We start from the raw sequence: 15,246 nt of genomic DNA, 5'->3' as shown, positions 1-15,246 counted from the left end.
ATGGGGTATAACTGTGTTTGCAGGGTGGGCTCATAAATAAATGAGCCAGCACAAGGACCCCTGTAGTAATTGTGCCTATTATAGTGTGCAGCAATTAAGGTGCTGATAGGTGAGACTGAAGAATTACAAGAGAAAAGGGCTTAAATAGGCAATTGTGGTGTTATCTTAGCTTCAGAAGATGTGACTAGAATCAGAAATAAAGCAGTATTTTAAGTTCAATAATGTGGACAAGTTTTATCGACTAAATGCCCCATGCGCTGACCATCAATATAAATCATTGATGCACTCTTAATATGCCTATTCAGTTCATTAGGGAAATTTGTAAAACAATTACAACTTTTTGGCTGACAATTTATTCAATAGCTATTCTCAAATTCCCAAGACATGTCATTGAAGTGCTAGACTGTTAACTCCCTTGGCTCCATATGTGAACAATAAGGTCAATACTTTTGGTAAACTTTCAACTGCAGTGTTGTAGCTATTTATATGATTTTTGTTTCAGTGATCATGTTGCATAATTTCCTTTAGGGGATGGGCCCTCCCTAGACAAGAACAGACATTTACAAGACGACCATGTAATATTGCTGATAAAATGTTAAATAATAAAAGCACAATTAAGACCATTGTACCTGCAATATAAGTAACCCATATGAGAAAGTGTCCTAATATAAAACAAAAGTCATACAATATGACTGATAAGATATTTAGAAATGTTAAAAAGAAGGTTAATAATAAAAGTAAATTTAGTTTTATTAATTACTTAACAGAATTGTAAAATTTCAATTTCAATTAGGCTAAGCCCTGGGTTTAGCCAACCAGGGCTGGTGGCACCATAGCAGGTGAACTGATAGCAGGGGGTCCACAAAATATATGCGTGATGACAGCATTAGGGCTCTTCCCACAACCCTGGGTGGTGGATGTGGGGTAATGAAAGTTTAAAAGAAAAATAAATTAATTAATTCAACACTATTTTACATTGATGAACTAAAGGTTTCAGCAAGCCCAGTCTGCCATGAACCCAGTCCCCCACATGGCTCCCCCCATCATTATTCCATACTACATGCCCAAGCCTACCCCTCTATCCACTGTAACTACCCTCTCCACTACATATCACCTTGTCCCCCTTGAACAGCCAATCCCACCAACCTTATTCCCATCCTTCCTCTCTCACACCTTAACCTGTCCTGCTCACTCTGGAATCCAAGATCTGTCTGCAATAAGTTCACTCTCATTCAAGACCTCTTCCTCTCCTATTCTTTTGGTTTCCGGGCCCTTACAAAACATGGGGGTCTCTCCTTCTCCCACACACCCCATCCTGGGAACCTTCAAGGAGGCGGTGTAGGTGCCCTACTGGCTCCTAGCCACACCTAAGTATTATCACCCCTGATCCCTCCCTCTCCTTCTCCTTCTCTGATGTTCACTCCATCCGCCTCTTCTCCCGTCTGCACCTTTGTGTTGCTGTCATCTATCGTTCCTAGTCCTTCCTTACAATTTCTTGATATCTTTGCTACCTGGCTTTCTCATTTCCTCTCTCTTGATCTTCCCACTATTGTTTTCAGTGATTTTAACATCCATAACGACTCTCCTATTACTACTGCTGCCTCTAAACTCCTAACTCTCACTTCCTCCTATGACCTCTCCCTATGGATATCTTCCTCCACCTACCGTGATGGTCACTCTCTGGACCTAATGTTCTCCCATGTCTTCCAACATCTCCATTTCTGTCTTCCCCTTTCTCTGGCCACAATATCCTTTAATTTACCCTCTCTTTACCCCTTGTCCCACCCCCTCCCATCCAAAGTCGCTCGCATGCAGCATTAAAAAAACATAATTGACCCCATCTTCTTTGAGTCCTCCCTCGAACCACTCCTCGCTCCCATATCTTTCCTAAGGTGCCCCAACGTCACTCTCTTTGCAATTCGACACTCTTTGTTGCCCTTGATACTGCAGCCCCAGCCACTTCACTTCATCTCTGCCAATCTAATTCCCAACTCTGACACTCCCCTCTTACTTGTCCACTCCACAAAAAGTGCTCCTCTGAACGCCAATGGAGGAAATCCCGCTCCATTGCTCACTTCATTCACTTTACATTCATTCTTTTTTGCTACCTACTTCAAAGAAAAAATTGACTCTATCCATGATGATATCTGCTCTTGCCAGACTTCACTCCCCCCACCCTGTATCACTCAGTCTGCCACACTTGGCTCCTAGAACACAGAAACAAAAATTTGAAAGGGCTCTTAAACCCTCGTAAAAAAGTATGTCAATCATGCACAAATGGCAGACTAAACATGGAAACAAGCTGTGACGTATCAACATAAATTTAATGTAAAAAATAATTTCAAAGAATCACATATCTGCCTATTGCCATGGCCGGATTAAAGGAATGGAGGCCCCTGGGCTAATGAGGCCCCCCCTGTGAGCTGCCCGCCACCCCCCACCCCAAGCGCTTACCCATTACTGTTGTCCTGTCACTGTAGTCCTTCCACGGCGCACTGTAAGCTCCTTACTGAGGAGATCTCTGAGCGCCATGGAAGGACTACAGTGACAGGCTCAGCAGCATTGATCGGGCCAAGAGCGCCCCTGCACCGATCATTAATGCCGCTGAGCACTGTCAAGGACCCCCTGGATGCCCGAGGCCCCTGGGCTGTAGCCCAGTTAGACCTCAGGTTAATCCGGCCCTGCCTATTGCACAATGGCTAATAGCATATATATAAATAAAAAGCAAAACATTAACAAAAATAAAAAAATAAAAGTTGAAATATGAAAACAAATATGACTACTCTCTAAGAATGAGATTAAAACTAGATAATCCTGCTATAATAGAAAAGAACCAGGGATGGGCAGCTCCTGTAGCTGTTAACAGCTTTACCCTTCATTATATTTGTTCTATTTTTATATATATATATATTTTACTTGTGGATTAATATATATTATTTATTTATTTTTCTGATTCTCTACGCCTGATTTAGTCGAGTGCTTTTTGTCACACTTGGCTCCTAGCCTCCTGTTCCTGTGCCTGAGATCCTCACTCTTCTCTCCTCCTACTTCTAAAACCTGTCCTCTTTTAGCGTGTCTAAATCCAACTCTGCCCCCTCCCTCTTCCTCTTTCTACTGAAGCCCCCCAAGGTTCTGTCCTTGGCCCTCTACGCTAACTCTCGCGGTGAACTTATTCAATCATTTGACCTCCAATACTACCGCCATGCTGATGACACGCAAATCTGTCTTCCATCCCCTGGCCTCTCTCCCGCCTTCCTAACCCGAGTATCTAGCTGTCCCTTGGCTGTAACTACCTGGATGTCAGAGAGCTTCCTCAAACTCATCATCTCCAAATTCGAGCTCATCATGTTTTTTCCTGCCAATGTTGCTATCCCTCTCAATATCTCCCTCTTTGTCGACTACATAACTCTTTCTCATGTCACCAAAGCCTGCTGCCTTGGAGTCACCCTTGACTCTCCGCTCAGATTTACCCCTCATATCCAGTCCCTCACCAAATCCTGCCACGTCCTCCTGCATAACATTACGAAAATCTCAGGAAGCAAACAAAACTCTGGTCCATTCATTCATTATTTCTCTGTTCAACTGTTGCAACCTCCTTCTCACTGGTCTTCCTGTTTCTCACTTTTCTGACCTTCAATCCATAGACAATATTGCAACTAGATGCACCTTCCTCTCCTGTTCCTCCTCCTCTACTCCTATGCATAAATACTTTCATTGTTTTCCTATCTGTTTCAGAATTCAATTCAAGCTCCTTACCCTCACTTATAAAGCCCTTACTGACAGTTCTCCTCTTTACATCTATGACCTTGTTTCAAGGTCACACAAAACTCACCTTTTCAAGCATGCCTATCCTACCATCTCCTGACCATCTTATTCATTACCTACTCTTTCCTGCCGGCCATCTACATTTTCTCCCAGTTGCTCCTATTGTCTCTCACTACCACTCCCTTTAAAATGTAAGCTCTCGCGGACCGGGCCCTCTTAATCTATTGTTCCATGTTTGTTTACTGTCTGACTTCCTCGTACATCCTGTTATGTCTTTTGCTGCACTCTGTGTGAGTTCCTATAGCATTACTCAAACATTCATCTGTGCTACACATGTGTATTACCTGATCTATTTGTTACTTGCTTCTGTATCCTGCGCTACGCAATCTGTTGCGCCTTATAAATAAATAAATAATAGCAATAATGCCTGAAAAAGAAATCAAACAAGGTTTTTGAATGTTCAAGTGAAAGTCCAGCTCCATTAACATGTTGTAGAAGACCGTAAGAGAGATGTGACCAAATTAATGCCACCAAACATCAATGAACTGAAGCAGTATTGAAAGGAGGTGTTTGCCAAAATCAAATAGACTTATAAAATCATACAGAAAACAATTACGTCAAGTTTTTGCCACTAAAAGTGGTTCAGATGCTTACAGACAAGACTTGCAAGTAAAAAATTTTCTTTTTCTCTTAGAATATTTTACACACAAGGGCAGTACAAAAATTGAGGGCGTTGCTATTAGGTGCTACTTCTAGTAGTAATATATCACAAAAGAATAAAAAAGAAAGAAAAGCAGCACTACTTCCAATGAAGACACACTAAAGACACAAATATTTAGTCCAATACTGGGAAATTATTCCATATCATTGAGGGGATTGTTGAAGATGGATAATACATAAACATAACTCATAAAACCAAATTTTTTTATTGATCTGCATTAAAAATGAATTTAATAATTAAAAAGCGAAATATTAAAATGTTGGAGTCTGGGACAGGTAAATGAGATGGGAGTACACATGAGAGTGTAGTGGTGGTAGAATCACCTGTATTTATGTAACTCCCTATCCACGATAATCACAGTGAGAATCCCTAATTAACCATCAAACATGATCAAAAACTGCACAGATCATCTGAATAAATAAATCTTTATATTGTGTTAGTAACACAAATATCTAATGATGTATATAATTAATACAGATGAAGTTCCTGAGTGTAAGTTCTGTTTCTATGTCCTTAAATGATGGTAAATATCTGTTCAATATTGTAAAAAGTATTCATGATACCGGTTTATTTCTGAAATCAGCTTATTTGTTATTATTATTTTTTATTTGTAAGAAATTATACGAAGATCATGTGGATGGTAAGTATGTTAGCTTATAATGATGTTTCTCATAGTGAGCAGAGAGAAATGTATGCGTGACCGCGCATACACATGTCCGGGGACACGATCGCGATCAATGTAAATACATCAGTTTCACAGATCCTCAATTAGCAGTAGATAAAAGTATATATCTATATCTGTATATTTTCAGGTGTGATCTGGGTTTAGTAATTATCAACTCCACATATACTAAATATTCCTTCTATTCTCACTTGAAAAGTGGTCGCATATAATTTTCCAGCTAGCTGGTCCCCCTTTGTAAACTGTGTTACATAGGGTTATTATTCACTGACCAGCTATGGCAAAACGGATGCTTAGGAAAAATATATATGTCTCAAATTACTTTGTGTATATTCACATTATTTCATTGAGGGGCTATGATTAAAGAGTATTAAGCATATACATTTAGCATTCACCCCATAGAACTGCTTGGTTCTATAAATAGCAGCTTTAGTATTATTATTGAGAACAAAATAAAGTTGTGTGCTAATATTTCAAATAGCTACATTTATAACAATCTAGTATTCTGCTCACATAAAGGGGGCTGTGTTATTGTGCATAGCTCAAGTCTGATTACTAAGAGCATTAACATACAAAGAAAAGGTATTTTTCAACTTCTGTTATTATATTGTATCAATTAATTGTATCTATGGTAAGCTAGGGTTAATGCCATGTAAATTACTAATGTTCTTTTCACATCGTTTCATTGAAAGACTTTCATAGTTAAAGTAGATTAAGCATATGCATGTGACATTTACATTATTTCATTGAGGGACTATGATTAAAGAGTATTGAGCATATACATTTAGCATGCACCTCAGAGAACTGCTTGGTTCTATAAATAGCAGCTTTAGTATTATTATTGAGAACAAAATAAAGTTGTGTTCTAGTATTTCAAATAGCTAAATTTATAACAATCTAGGATTCTGCTCACATGAGAGGGCTGTGTTGATGTGCATAGCTCAAGTCTGATTACAAAGAGCATTAACATACAAAGAAAAAGTATTTTTCAACTTCTGTTATATTGTATCAATTAATTGCATCTGTGGCAAGCTAGGGTTAATGCCATGTAAATTGCTAATGTTCTTTTCACATCATTTCATAGTTAAAGTATATTGAGCATATACATGTGACATTCGCCCAACAGATAAATAGCAGTTTCAATATTGTTATTAAAAACAGAATGAGGTTTGTATCCAATATATTAGTACCATAACAAAAAGATGCATTTGTGATAATCTAATCTGAGGTTCAGCTCCTGTAAAAGGGCTGTGCTGGTGAACTGCAGCTCTGGTCTAATTACTGGAAACATTCACAAATACAAAGACTGAGTTTATCAGCTCCTATTGTTATATTATGTTAATTACTTATATCTGTGATAATCTAGGATTAATGCATGTAGTAAGAGCTAATCCTTTTATACAGAATTCATATTATTGATCAAAAAGGGCTGTAAAAGCCAGCTACACTTAGAACTCCCTGAAACACAGACTCCTTCTAAAAACTACACATACACCTGACATACATTTCACTATTAGCTTCTACTAGGAGGCAACCCATATGTAATTCGGGTTGGGTATTTAAACTAATATCCACCAATGAGCTCGATATAATTTGATTGACACATTTTTCAACCTATCAATTAAGATTTTTTAATGTGTTTACTATAAGGTCACAGGAACAAATATATAAAAGACTGTGTTTTGATAATTAATTATTCATTTTTTTTTAGGAGAGAGTCCAAACTTATAAACATTTAGATAAAGAGAATAAATAAAGTATACATAATATGTAAGGTACATTTAGAATATGTATGTTGTTGATTATCTATAGATATCTACATAATGCTATCCCGAGATTGTCATCTGTACCTAGAAGTTATTGTTTAAATCACTATAAAATACATCTAATGACATACCAAGATAGGTTCACCATATTAATTTTGATTTCATCCGCTGTGAAGATCATTTATTTATATGTTATAAAAGGGAATTTGGAGATTGTTATTATTGGTCCTTCTAGATAATACACATTATTTTCTTGAATTTTAATGTTAATAAATGTGCGTTGAACGGTGACAAAATAAAAATATAAGTAAATACAATTAAAAATAAATAAAAATAAAAATAAAAATAAATAAAAATAAAAATAATAATTAATAAAAATAATAAAAATAAAAATAAATACAAATAAAAATAAAATTAAATTTAAAATAAAAATAAATATAAATAAAAATAATAAAAATAAAAATAAAAATAAAAATAAATATAAATAAAAATAATAAAAATAAAAATAAATATAAATAAAAATAATAATAAATATAAAAAAAAACTAATAAATATGAAAATAAAAATAAAAAGTAAAATTAAAAAAATAAATAAAATAAAAAATAATAAATAATAAAAATAATGAATATAAATAATAATAATAATAATAATAATAAAAAATAATAAATATAAATATTAATAAAAATAATAAATATAAATAAAAATAAAATTAAAAATAAATATAAATAAAAATAAAAATAAATAAATATAAATAATAATAATAATAAAAATAGATTTAAAAATAAAAAAATAAAAATAAAATAATAATAATATAATTAAAAATAAAAATAAAAATATACCTAGATCACCCGTGAAAAAATATGAGAAGGTTATATATAAGCGTTTTCCAATATAAATTGGAAATTATGATATATATGTAGTGTTATGATGTGCAAATAGTGTTTATCCAATATTATAAATCACTAAAAAATTCCAATGGGGAATAAAATTAAATGGTTAATAATAATTCTAAATAAAACAGTGCATATCGGAAATATCTATATGTGTTTATGTGTGCTAGTGCATTTTAATTGATGTACAGAGTTGTATTAAGTGATATAAGGGAGAAAATAAGATAACTCCATAGGACAAAAAAGTGAAAAAATATGTGAAATAAAAGGGTGATGGCAGATTATGAATAAAAAAGTGAGGGTGAAAACAAGGGAATGTGTCGTATAAATATTAAGAGGGGAGGGACAGAAAATGTTTGACCTAAAAGTGACTGTGAAGTGAATGAGGTCAAATGTTTTTGCTGTCACTACAGCTGTCATGGGGAGAATTGGGGAAGCATCAATGCTTCTTTCTGTTCTAAGATGCAGCTATGTTAGTCTCAGTCCTGTGCCCTCTATTTCCCTTTAAATTTTGCCTTGTCACTTGGTCCTCAACTTTGCAGTGGAGCAACTTCTGATTTTTGTACATGAATTACAGCCATATACTATCCTAAACTGACAATCAGCATTCAAAGTAGAGATGTTCACTGACCCCCGTATTTTGGTCTTGGTTTTGGATCTGTATTAAGTTCGTGTTTTGGTTTTGGTTTTGGATCTGTATTTTTTTTAAAAATTGCTAAATTATGCTAAAATCACATAATTTGGTTCTTTTTTTTGTTCCTACATTATTATTAACCCTAATAACACTGATTTGCAGGCATTTCCAGTCAATTTTAACTACCTCACAGGTCACAATATTATTTGCATCCACTTTCTTCTAAAGACTGCAGCGGGCTGGCTAAATAGTAAGTGACAGAGCAACAGCACAAACACACTGCAGTTCATAGCACATCTAGGAAACATTGCCACACAGCAGTGGCAGAAAGAAAAGTGGTGCAAGATGGAATTCTCCTTGGACCCTCCCACCCACCCACCCATATGTTAAAAAGGTTTAACAAACTCACACAGAAACAGGAGGAGTAGCAGGTACAGTTTAACAAACCAAGTACTTCAGCGACAAGCAGTGCCACTTTTATGGGTGAAGTGCTTGATTTGTTTGGGCCCCCACAAAACAAGCAACCAATGGGCTTAAGGAAGCTAAGCTAACAATGCTGTCAATGAACTCTAAGACAGCAGCAAGCTGGCTGGTTACTAATCGACAGAACAAGAGCACAAACACACGGCAGTTCATAGCACATATAGAAAACAGCAGTAGCAGAAAAGAAAAGCTGTGCAATACAGAATTGTGCTTCGGCCCTCCTACCCACCTTTATGTTGGATTGACATAATATGATTGATGGGCAGAAGCCTAGAAATGGTTATAAAGTCAACAATATAATGACATTGACAGTTTTATTAGGATAACAATTGAAATGTTGTTATGTGCGTCTAATCGCTATCCAATAATGATTGTCCACTTCCAGTGATGTGGTTCCAAAGCACAATGTGATTTAATAGCAAAAAGTAGCACAGTAACACTCCATATAAAATAAGTACAGCCGCTACTTAGCAGGCGCCCTGGATCCAGTATACGGTGATTCAGTTCTGAAGTCTGTGGTCAATGTGACTGAATGCTGGTCCCAAAGCTCCTGCTTACATACAGTCAGTGATACAGTGAAAACAATACAGATGGTTTTGCATGTTTCCATAGGTTCAGGCTTCAGGAAGGTCCAGTGTAATGCAGGTTATTGGCCAGTTCAAATGATGCCATCCAAGGGTGGGGGTCAGCTCTCCAGAAGATGCATACTTAATCTTCCCGCCAAGAACTAGTTCAAACTGGTCTATTAGCATTACACAGACAATACCATTCTAATAATTTATTCCCTATCATCCATAACTAGCATACGCAAGGTGCGATCCTTTCGGCGATTGAACCAGACGTCTGCGGATAAATAGGGGATTAGAATGATACCAGATATGATATGTTTCCTGTGACCTGAACCTTAGATCTCACCAACATGTATATATCATTATAATATTTCACCATAAACTCTGCTAAATTCCTCTGCTACTACTTTTAATATGAGCTAATTACAAATGTATGTGTTTTGTGTAAATGCGTGTATAAGTGTTTGCACGTGTTGCGGTTAATTACGCTCCTCCAGGCCGTAGCATGCTATTCGCATAATTTCAGACACAGACAATCGGATTGTTAGATATTATTTTGAAATGACCATATCCAGTTATCTGACTTTGACAATGTGGACAGTATTTTTAGGTTGACAATGCAAATGTAAACAGTATTATCCCTAACTCTGACCCTGTCCCCTATCTCTAGACCTGTCCGTAACACTGTCCCTATTCCTGTCCCTATCCCTATCCCTATACCTAGACCTGTCTCTAGGCCTGTCCTTAACCATATCCCTAGCCCTATAATAATACTGTCACATTTGAATTGTCTACCTAATCATATTGTCCATCAGGTGAATTGGCGACCTAATAATACTGTTGACACCTGAATTGTCGACTGTTACATAAGCTGATAGACCAAGGCCTAAATGTCAAACAGTGCAAGATAGAATTGTTTTTGGAATTATGTTAAAATGGACATGTAGAGTTTAACAAACCAAGCACTTCAGAAACAAGGACTGACATTTTTGTGGCTGAAGTACCACCAAATTGATTGTGCGAGCAAAGCAGGGAATGTGATGGAATTCACCCAGTTGTAATGCTCTCACAATATTTGCGGCGTTATCAGAAATCACAAATCCTGAGCGGAGTCCAAGCGGAGTAAACCATGTTGCAATGACATCTCTTAGTTTTTCTAACAGGTTGTCAGCAGTATGCCTCTTAGCAAAGCCGGTGATAAACAGAGTAGCCTGCCTCTGAAACATCTGGCGTTGTTTGGTATATGCTGCTGCTGTTCCTGCTGCTGATGGCGATTCATTAACCCAGTGGGCTGTCACAGTCATATAATCTTTAGTTTGCCCAGTTCTGCTTGTCCAGATATCTGTGGTTAAGTGTACAGTGGGTAGAAAGCATTTTGTAGCCCAATAATTACATTTTTCCTAACCTTCTGGTACAGGTGAGGAACTGCTTGTCTAGTAAAATGGTGTTGTGATTGAATTTGGTAACGGGGGCACAGGACCTCATTTAACTGTCTAAAACCAGCTGCATTAATTGTGGATATTGGACGCAGATCTAATACTAGCATAGTTGCCATGGCGTCTGTGATCCGCTGCAACTGGGTGACAGCTGTCATACATGCTTCCTCTTGCAAACAGTCAATTGTTGTAAACTACAAGTAGTCTTCTTCTTGGTCTACCTCTGGGATGAATATCCACCCGCAGCATCAGCAGCGGGCCTAACGCTCAAGAAATCTTCAGAGGAATCCTGGATAAGGGAGGAGTCATCTACTCTTAGCAAATTGGATGCAGGACTAACTCCGATCACTAATGAGGATATTGATGAGGAAGGTGTTGTCTGTGTACATTGCAGGTGCTGGGATCTAGCTAACAGAAGGCAGCTAGCTGTTGCTGGACTGCTTATTGTTATTTTTTAGCATAAGTTTCTGATTTTCCCAAAAGCTTCTCATGAACTGTCTTCAAATGGCATAACATGGATGAGGTTCCTAAATGACTAAGGTCCCTACCTCTATTGACTGTGGCTTTACAAACACTACAAATGTCTAGACAACTGTTGTCAGGGTTTGGGTACAAATAATTCAACACATAAGAGGTGGATTTTTTGGTCTTATGCCCAGGAATGACAATGGCCTTCTTCTTATCCCTGGCAAGAACTGCTTCCATTGGAGCAGATCTTACAAAACAATATCATCATCAACATCCTCATTAGCGCCATTGACAGCTAGACAAATATCTCCCTCATCCTGTTGCAAACCAACAGTCTCACCCTCAGTTTCTATTTTACCAGCTAGACTTTGTCTACTCATCCACACATTTGCAGAAATGATGACAGGAGGCTTCTTTATGAGTACAGTATCAGATAGGTCAGGCTTAGACATAACATTTGTGAATAGACTCTCCTCAGGAATTTACAGTTTCTTCTACTACCTTACTGGGGTTTTTTTTTGCAGCTCGGCTTTTACACATTAAATTTTTCTGTGTGAGCAATGGCACTGTACAATGGCACTGGAGACTGGAGAAAAACAAGAACACTGCTACCCCTTCAGTTTCTGTGTGAGCAATGACACTAGAAACTGGAGAGTGAAAGTCACAAGAACACTTCCGCCTCTCCTGTTTCTGTACGAGCAATGGCACAGAGCAATGTCACTGGAGACTAATAAGAACACTGCCACCCCTCCTGTTTCTGTGTGAGCAATGACCTGAGCAATGGCACTGGAGACTGACAAGAACACTGCTACCTCTTCTGGTTCTGTATGAGCAATGGCACAGAGCAATGGCACTGGAGACTGAAAAGAACACTACCACTTCTCCTGTTTCTGTGTGAGCAATGATGCTGAGCAATGGTACTGGAGACTGATAAGAACACTGCCACTCCTCCTGTTTCTGTTGGAGCAATGATGCTGAGCAATGGTACTGGAGACTGATAAGAACACTACCACTCCTCCTGTGTCTCTATGAGCAATGACACAGATCAATGTCACTGGAGACTGATAAGAACACTGCCACCCCGCCTGTTCTGTGTGAGCAATGATGCTGAGTAAGGGCATTTGAGACTGCCAACAGAGCTGCTACCCTTCCTGTGTCTGTCTGAGAAATGGCACCGGATCTCCATGGAGGGAGGTACTTATGGAATCCAAAACTCGTGAAATCTGAAGACGACGTGCCGATAACGTTTTGAATTGATTTCAGTTCCGAGGATGTGGGAAAGTAGAGAGCCAGCTCGACTCACTACTCAGATTGGTGAAGTTTGGGGGGGTCTTGGTTTTCAAAAAACCGAGCCTGAGCATCCCTAATTCAAAGGCCGAGTGATTAGTCTATGGACCAGTTAATTTGTCGAAGGCTATAGTTGTGACAATATCTGTATAACATAATCTGTGTGCATATTGTAAAATTGGCATGAAACTAATGTTATCTTGCAGCATACTACAAAACCACAAATATTTGCCTCTGCATTCTACACCCCATTAACCCTTTCAGTGCCACCAACTTAATATGTTCCACTCCTAGGTTGTCATTGTTGAAAATACTACATCACCAGACACTCGCTATGTTACCATTCTAACCTATGTCTTGTTGGTTCCTATTCCTGAAAAAAATGGCAGGTTCAACACCTTCCCAGGTATGCATACTGTACGTAACAAACTACAGTAAAATCAACCACATTGAATGCAACATACACATCAACCCACTCCTTATATTGTGTGAAAACGGAAGCGTCAGATAGGTAAAACAAACAGACTCAGTGACCATAGCCATTATACACAGGGAGAGGGGGACACAATATCCACTTACATGCAGGTACTAAATGTTTTTCTGTGTCAATGACCTACAGAGCAGTAAAATAACTGGTCTAGCCTCGATGAACAATTATTACAACAAATCAAGAAAAAAGGTCCCATAGTTTGTCTAAATCAATGATGGGCAATAGATGGCCCTAGTGCCGCATGTGGCCCTTGGAGCCTTCACCTGTGGCCCCAGCTCCTTCTGTCATATTTGTTTGTTATAGCAATTAACACTGGTTTAATATGTTAAGCTGACCAACTCACGCCAAAGTCTTCCCAATCTGGTCAGTCCTAACATGATCAAATGCTATGCTATTTTATCTGGGCTTAAGGCAAGTCTTTCCCAAGCACTAGCAGCCATAGGAGACCTGGGACTCACCTGACACAAGTTGGAATTAATTAATTTAAAGAATAGGGTGCAAGAATATCCCTGTTTTTCTGTCTATACAATGTGGGCAACCCCCTCTTTCACCCCAGTCTGTACATGGTGAGTGCAGAGGATCTATGTCTGTTTTTGTTTATACAATATAAGTCCCATCACTCTTGCACCCCATTCTTTACATGAATTAATTCCAACTTGTGTCAGGTGAGTCCCAGGTCTCCCATGGCTGCTAGTGCTTGGGAAAACTTGCCTTTAAAAGCTGTGTGCAGGTAAGCCTTACGCTCAGATAAAATAGCATAGCATTTGATCATGTTAGGACTGACCAGAATGGGAAGACTTTGGCGTGAGTTGGTCAGCTTAACATATATTGCAATATGTGAAACTAACATTCCCTGTTTTTAATATAGAACAGTATTTAGTACAGCATTAATTATGTGTTTGGAGAGTGCAGAGTATCCCTGTTTTTCTGTCTATACAATGTGTGCAATCCCCTCTTGCACCCCAGTCTGTTTATGGTGAGTGGAGAGGATCTATGACTGGTTTAATATGCATGTTGGTGTATTATTACAGATACGCGTCTCTTTCATTGATAAACTTTAACTATTGTTTTATATTATTACACAGATTAAAAGTGGTCCCTTTGAGGTTAGAGCTCACGCACATAATAAAAGAAAAAGTAAATATAATAAGAAATAAGGTTCTCTCTTCACAAAGTAGAAATTATGTCCGTTTTATATGGAACATTTCTGATTTATAAGATATGTTTACAACAGGCTCTTTAACCGTGCATATAATCCCCTCTTTCTGTCTTGTATGCCTTTTTTTTTTTCTTTTTTCTTTTTTTTTGTTGCATACGGGAACTGCTTTTGTATTTGATATTCAGCCCAATTCTTTGAATAAACATTATTTGAGAACAGGAGTATTTCAGGCTGGAGGCTTGTCCTTGGTCGAAAAGATTATTTTAGTTTAGGGTTATCAGTTTTTGATTTAACACCATAGAGAAGTGGTCCTTGTTGTTGGGACATCTCTTTTAACCCTCTCGGCATTCATTAACTGCCTCAGATCACAATAACACCAGGTTTTGCTGCTAGTGTTGCTAATGTTTAACTTTCCAGGTACCGTTGATGTTATCAAGGCAAATTCCAGCTTTTATAGTCAATATTTTGCACAGTTACCCAGCACCAAAGACACCTAAAATATATTGGAGAGTTAAACAAGTTCCTTACCCTTCAGCTGTATCCCAAAGTCAAGGAACTCAAACTGCCATCTTGAATATTTATTTGCACTGGCGGTTTGAATTTCCTGATTTCAAGTGAATATAGCAAAAGAGGGAGCAGCTCCAATTGCCAGTGAAAAATATTGATTTAGACTGATGGAGTTAATCCCTTGATGTCAAGGATGATGCGACAGGGCTAAATCAGGGCAGAGAATAGTTTAAAGCCTAGGTTCCCAAACTGTGTGCCGCGGCTCCCAGGGGTGCCGCGGCGCTGTCACAGGGTGCCATTGACAGGATGAAGAAGAAGAAAAAAAAGAAAAAAAAAAGAAAAAAACTTACCAATCCGGCGGCGCCCGGGACCCAGCATCCTCCTCCCTC

The sequence above is a fragment of the Mixophyes fleayi genome, chromosome 10 (assembly GCF_038048845.1).
Source record: "Mixophyes fleayi isolate aMixFle1 chromosome 10, aMixFle1.hap1, whole genome shotgun sequence".
In the NCBI taxonomy this organism is placed as follows: Eukaryota; Metazoa; Chordata; class Amphibia; order Anura; family Limnodynastidae; genus Mixophyes; species Mixophyes fleayi.
The sequence above is the reverse complement of the archived record's forward strand: the minus strand, read 5'-3'. Positions refer to the sequence as shown.